We start from the raw sequence: 7,176 nt of genomic DNA, 5'->3' as shown, positions 1-7,176 counted from the left end.
TGTGTGTGTGTGTGTGTGTGTGTGTGTGTGTGTGTGTGTGTGTTTCACTCCTTTCTGCTTTTCTCCAACCAGCCAGTTTTATGGTCTCAGAGGGCAGGAGGTCTCACACTACCAAGGTAGGTCCAAGGAAATGCCAGAATTTACAAGAACCTGAAAGGAAGAGACCAGCAGAGGGAAGATGTGTGCAACCTAGAGGGGTATAAACACCCAGCTGGTCAGCAGAGAGGCCCGCAGGCATGTGATATGATACTACATGACTCAGCGGAGAAAGAGAGGCTGAAAGAGCCCCACACCGCTGCTCAGGTTCCCAGAGATTAAGACAAGGCTTCGCTACCCCTCAGAAGGCAGAGGGAGACGGTGCTCAGCTCCAGCTTTGGTGAGGTCTGAAAAATACCATTCCTGTTTTTCAGCGAGAAGGCTGAAGCCCTAGTCACAGTTGCTAAGCGATGTAGTAAACATTCTAATGTAGCCCTGACTTCTTCAACACTATGCGAGGCCTCCCAGAGGAAGAACAGTTGCAGCAAGAGGAAGATCAGTTAGAGTTTTGGCTCTTCCTTGTAATACTCTGACGTACTAATGCGGCAATTGAAGGAGCGTGGAGTCACTGGAGGCCGCCTCACCCACAGGCAGCTGAAGTGACAATGAGCAGCTCCATCTGTTGTGAGTGAGCATTGCCTCAGCTCCTGTTTGTGAGAGGGGCCGGAGAATAGGCCAGCCTCAGGGTATTCGTACTGCAGCTGGAATGGAGAGGTGATGGGAGTGCCCCCAAAATGAGGGAAAGAGTGAAAATCTGAGGAGAAACTCTTTCTCTCCATCAATGACCACCTGTCTCTGGAGAACTTCCAGTCCTGAGTGTGTCTGGTCTCTGTTCCCGCCCAAGCCAGAGCCTTATCCAACCCCTATTTCCCCACAACCCCACCTCACCTCAGCCTGTGTTCTGTCTACTCCCCTGCGCTGCACATCAAGTCTCGTGGGTGGAAAGACTCCACCTGCTCTGTTGATGCCTCAGTTGGCAGTTCGAGACATGTGGAGAGAGAGAGGGGGGTCCTTCCTGGCTGGCTGGGGCTAGGACAGCAGGAAGCAGCCCGAAAAGAAAGGCTCTGCCTAGTGACCTCCCCCCTAAAGCCCTGGAGCCTGCTGGAGTCAGACAGGATACCGGCCCTCCAGGGTTTTGTTTCCTCACCATCCCTGATCCCTCATTTACCCTATTTGCAAAGCTCTCATGCTTCACAGGAGTGTGATGGGGATTCAGTGGGTCCTGACAAGGAGCTCTGGTGATGTCGTCTGTAGGCAGCTGCACAGCTAACATGAAGGTGGCACGTCTGGCAGCTCAAGTCCACTAGTGATTCTGCAGAAGAAAGAGGGCCAGTCTCCTCCCACGTGATTTACAGTCTCGGAAGACCCACCAGAGGGCCAGCTGTGAGGCAGTTCTGACTCGATGGCAATAAGGTTTTTTTAGTTTTGAAAGTACAGAAAGCTTTTGGCCAACATTGAAAATGAAAAGTGCTTAGGAAGGACTCACTGAGGCCATTGTCATCATTGTTCTTGGGGAGCTGAAACTTGGCCTGGCCTAGAGGAGCGTCCAGGTTGACAGGTCAGCCCTTCACCCCACCCGGCAGGGAGCGCTGCTGTCTCCTGGTGGTGATGGAGCCCTGCTCACCCCGAGGTCAGTGTACTGGGAGTTGAGTGTGTGGCAGACAGAAGGAGGAAGAGGATTAACGTGAGAGCAGAAAATGGGATTAGGAGGCCTCAGCCTAATGCGCCCTCCCACCCCAGCCATGACAACAGCGTGTGCCGCTCACTCTGTGGCTTCTGGGACCCAAAGCGTGTCGGCTTCCAAGGACAAAAAGGAGATTCGGTGTATGCACAGTGTGATACTACCTAGTCCCTTAGGAAGAGTGGCCAGCGACTCCCACCTTGGTGATTTCTCCCTCGATCCTCACACCCTGTGAGGGGACTGATGACCCAGAGAAGGGTAGACTCTTGCCCACAGCCACGTAGGTGATGGCTTGGAAGGCAGGACTGAAGCCTAGGCTCAAACAGCTGGGCCTGTATTCCTGCCCCTTTGTTCTGCCACCTCGCGCAGGAACACGGCTTGACTCCCACCAGAGGATCAATGATCTACTCAGCCCTGCCACTTGTGTTCAGAAGGATTTTCTGATCCAAACCTGCTGTCATGATGTTGTTGTTGACTGCCATCGGGTCAGAATCTCCTCATAGCTGACCCTCCAGGGGGTTTTCAGAGGCTGTAAATTGCACAACAGATAGCTGATCTTTGTTCAGCAGAGTAAAAGGCGACTTTGAACCACATACCTTTGGTTTGGGAGCACAACTCCTTACCACTAGGCCACCGGTGCTCCTTCAGTGAGAAGCCCAGTGGAGACTACTATGTCTGTCTCACTGCAGCTCAAGCTACTTCACTCTCTTAAGCTTTAGAGGAGCCCTGACAATAATGTTTGGGGGACATTTCTGTTCTCACTGCATCCCATGAACCCCAATCAGGCCACTTTCCGCTTTCTTCTGTCAAGACTGTAAGCCCTTATCCTCCTGTCCCATCCTGTCCCTAACTCCCTGGCCAGTCCCACGTCCTCTCACCTGCTTTCCTCAGTGCAGCTCCAGAATGAATGTGTCTACTGAGGTGTAGTGACAGCTCTTTCACCACTAAGTCAGGATCCCAGTAGGAAACAGACAACACTCATCTAAGATAGAATTTTCCAAGCTGTGATACTGCAGAGGAAGCCCATGGGACCTGTGAGCAGCAGCACAGAGCTGTTACCATCTCTATGGGAGAGAAGGAAGTGGGCACCGTTACCAAAACCCAGAAGGAGAGTCCTGTAGAGTTGGCATCACAAAAAGACAACTGACCAAGGAACACAGCCAAGCAGGGTGACCACTCAGTGAAGGAGCCAGAGGAGCCACCTCACTCGCCTTCCTCACTTCCCAGAGCTTTTTGACTCGCTCTTCATTGGCCAAACCCAACCCAAAGCCAGGCAGTGAGTGTGAAGTCCACACCCACCAGTCCTGCTGGACAGAGCAAAGCGGGCAGCCTGGAGAACAGGTGAGAAGGACACATCGAGTGCCTTGGCACACCATCCCCTCCACCTCGGCCTTTTCTTTGGTTTGACAGGAAAGTAAGAATTTCTTGCTGTTGTTCTGTTTCATGCTTAGATATTAGATTATTTGTTGCTATATTTCAATGAAATTATATACAGGAAGCGGGAATAGCATCCACTTCCTAAACAACATGCCTCTGGAAATCCTAAGAACTTTGACAAACAATGATAGTTATAGAAATGATTCAGGTCTTTTATTCAGAGGGTTATTATGAATTGTGCTTGACTCAATGGCAATCAGCAACAACAACAACAGAAATGCTCATTGAGCTTGCATTCTTAATGAGACAATATCATCCCATAGGGACAAAATTTGCTTGCTGGAGGATGAAAAAAAAATAAATCTTAGTTATCACAATGGTTATATAGACCTTCAAAGGGCTACGGTGTCAGTGAAACAAATACACAGAATATCTGCGCTGTTGGGATTTCATGGGGCCAAAGGTAGAGTTGTTGTTATATGCCATTGAGCTGCTTGCAACTCATAGCGACTCGATGTACAACAGCCCTGAAGCCTGCTCTATCCTGTGCCAACTTTACTGTCTCTGACACACCTACCCTCATTATCCCAGTCATTGTATCAATCCATCTCATCCAGGGTCTTATCTTTATCTGTCTCACTCTCCCAAGCATGACGTCCCTCTCCAAGGGCTGGTCCCTCCTTGTAACATGTCCAAAGTATGTAAAGCAAAGCTTCAGAATCCTTTCCTCCAAGGAGCAGCCTGGTTTCTTCCTCTCCAGAATGAACCTATTTGTTCTCCTGGCAGCCCACGATATAGTCAAAACTCTTCTCCAGCACCACAGCTCAAAGGCATCAATTCTCTATCACCCTTAGTCACTGTCCAGCTCTCTGACTCATAGCAAGCAATTGCGAAGACTATGGCCTGGATCAGGCAAACCTTAGTCTCCAGACTGATGTCATTGCTCTTCGATACTCTGAAGAGATCCTTGACAGCCAACTTTCCCAATGCAATTCGTCTCTTGATTTTCTAGCTGAGTGTTGATTGTGGAGCCACGAACTTTGATAAATGTCCATAGTTTTAGAGGGACATCAGGCCTTTTGTTCATATGAGTCGTGCTCAACTCGAAGGCAATCAACAACAACGACAACAATAATATTCATGTAGTGGAACATTGCATAGCAATGAAAAAGAATTACATGCAACATCGGTGCTTTATGATTCCACTTACATAAAAATAAGAAAAACAAATAAATGTTTTGAGAGTTAAGATAATGGCTACCTTGAAGTGGGAGGTAGATAGTAGTAGCCAGAAGGGGACCTGAGAAGATTTCTTTAGTCTAAAGACCTATTCCTTGATCTAAGTTCTGGTTACAGAAATGTTTCTGTTGTTATTGTTGTTATGTGCCTTCAGGTCTACTAGAACTCATAGCAGCCCTGAGAACAACAGACATGAACCTTGACCTGACCTGTGCCATCCTCTCCATCTCTGATACGCTTAGGGCCATTGTAACAGTCACTGTATCAGTCTGCCTCACTCCATGTTGTCCTCTCTTTCTATCTCTCCACTTTTCCCAGTGATATCTTTTTCCAAGTACTGGCTTTTCCTGGCAATGTGCCCAAGGTATGTGAGATGGAGTTTCACCATTCTTGCCTCTAAGAAGCAATCTGGTTGCAGTGCCTCTCTAGCTGACTTGTTTGTACTTTCATCAGTCTATGGGATGTTCAGTAGTCTTCTTCAGGACCACAATTTAGAGGCAGGAATTCTTCTTCTATCATTCTTATTCACTGTCCAACTTTCAGAGGCAAATGTGTCATGGACGTTTGTAAAAGATATGATTGTGCATTTCTGATATATACACTTCTCTATGTGCATGGTATTTTTCAATAAAATGCTTAAACAATAAAAATTAAAGCTGGCGAGCTCTGGTGGCCTAGTGGCAGGAAACTGCACTGCAATCCCAGAGGTGTGCGGTTCAAATCCACCAGATGCTCTGCTGCAGAAGGAGGAACAATCGCCTCCTGTACCAGTCAGATCCAATTAGACAGTACACACATACATACATACATACATACATACATACATACATACATACATAAATATTATAAAAAAAAATTAAAGCTGCTAACAATCTCAATCTCTTCATCATATTTTTTTAATTTTTTTTCTTCGCCATACTTTAAAGACTGAAACATAAAGCAACCCATACCTGTTGCCATTGAGCAGATCCTGCCTCTAGCTGCCACATGTGTGGCAGAGCACAACTAACTAATCAGTAAGCCCAGACAATAGGTCATAGGCCTGAAAATCCTGTCGCACCTACTGCTCTCACATCGGTGGCATCTCAGAGCAACCCCAGCCCCACCCCCATCAGTTTTCTGGGCCTGAAAATGGTAGTGGGAGGAGATTGCCCATCTTTCCTCTCTCCTGAGGAGCCTTGAACTGTCAGATTCAGACAGCTTTTAGCAAGGTTTGCAGTACAGCCTACAACAAACTATATCACCAGAGCAGTTCTGTTCTGCACACGTGGAGTCACTATGGGTCAGAACAGACACAACAGAAATGAACAAGAACAATCCTCCTGGAAGCAGGTTGCCAGGCCCTCTTCCATGAAGATTCTCTGCAGCTGTCAAACAATGCCGTCAAGTTGATTAAAATTCCTAGTGACTCCATGTGGCTGATGAGAACAGCCCCATGGGGTTTCATAGTTGACAAGAACATTCTTTTTTTTAAAATTTATTATTAATTTCAATGAAAATTTACAGAGGCTTTGGATTTCCATTCATTCATTGTTGCATTTTTCTCCCCTCCTGGCCCTCCCCCCTAGTACACTACCCTCTTGGAAAAGTAAAATTCTTTCATTGTTTTACAATCCCTCCCCCCAGGTCCACTCCACTATGCAGCCTTCGCTCTGGACTCCTGTCATGACAAAAATACCTAATCACATATCCCTTTTAAACAGTTCTCTCCCTCATCTGTTTCAATGCAATATACATTGTTGAACCCATCTTTCCCAGTCTCCTCCCAACCCTGAGGTCAGTCCTGTTTTACAACAGTGACACCATGCAGTATTTGTCCTTTTGTGACTGAGATACTTCACTCAGTATAATGTCCTCCAGGGTGAGACAAGAGCATTCTTTACAGGAATAGACAGGGCTTTCCCCTCCCTTCTCAGTTCAAAGCCAAGTGCTTAGTCCTTGCACAATCAGAGCTCCTTAAAGATTCCTTTGTGAATATGATAGTGAAAGAAATGCTGAGAAATTCACATCTATAATGACCAAAAGCTCTTTCTTGGATGAACCCTGAGAACTTTGAATCTGTCACCCTAAAAATTGCATTTTACTGTTACTCTTTAAATATGTGTGTGTTCTTCTCTCTGGATGATGCTGTTCATAATAAGAAGTTAAAACTCTGTTTGAATTCTGTTCTCCCCAAGAGCTCTAGCCAACCTGCCCTTGCCTGAATTTGAACCTCTGTGTCCCTCACAAGTCGCCTGCATCATCCTACCATCTTCCTATAGCTCAGTGTTTGTCTTTCCCCACAAAGAATAAGTCAGAGTCCTTTTTCAGCCAAGAGATTGCAATCTACACTCATTTTTCATTTGATTCACCAAGCCAAAAATATCCCTTGTGTGCCTGTGAGCTGTGGTGAGTATTGAGAATACCATGGACTGTTAGGAAAACAAACAGATTTGTCCTGGAAAGGGTTAAACCGGGTGGCTCCTTGGAGGCAAGGATTCTGAGGCTCCGTCTAACATACTTTGGACATGTTCCGAGAGGGTAGTGTACTAGGGGAGAGGTCCTTGGAGAGGGACATCATGCTTGGGAGGGTGGAGGGACAGCACAGGAGAGGAAGGCCCTCTATGAGGTGGACTGATACAGTGACTGGGATAATTGGGATGGGAGTGTCAGAGACAGTGCGATTGGCACAGGACAGAGCAGAGTTTAGGGCTGTTGTACATAGGGTCGCTATGAGTCGCAAGCGACTCGACGGCACATAACAACAACAACAAGCAGCCAGTCACTCTGTGGAACCCAGAGCTACCTGACATGGCTCCTGGCTTTCCAGGAGCTGACAGTATCACTAAAGATGTCACAAGCAC

Source organism: Elephantulus edwardii, unplaced genomic scaffold, assembly GCF_000299155.1.
Source record: "Elephantulus edwardii isolate Elephantulus edwardi_28Jun2011 unplaced genomic scaffold, EleEdw1.0 scaffold00019, whole genome shotgun sequence".
NCBI classification, from domain to species: Eukaryota; Metazoa; Chordata; class Mammalia; order Macroscelidea; family Macroscelididae; genus Elephantulus; species Elephantulus edwardii.
This window is presented reverse-complemented; position numbering follows the sequence as displayed.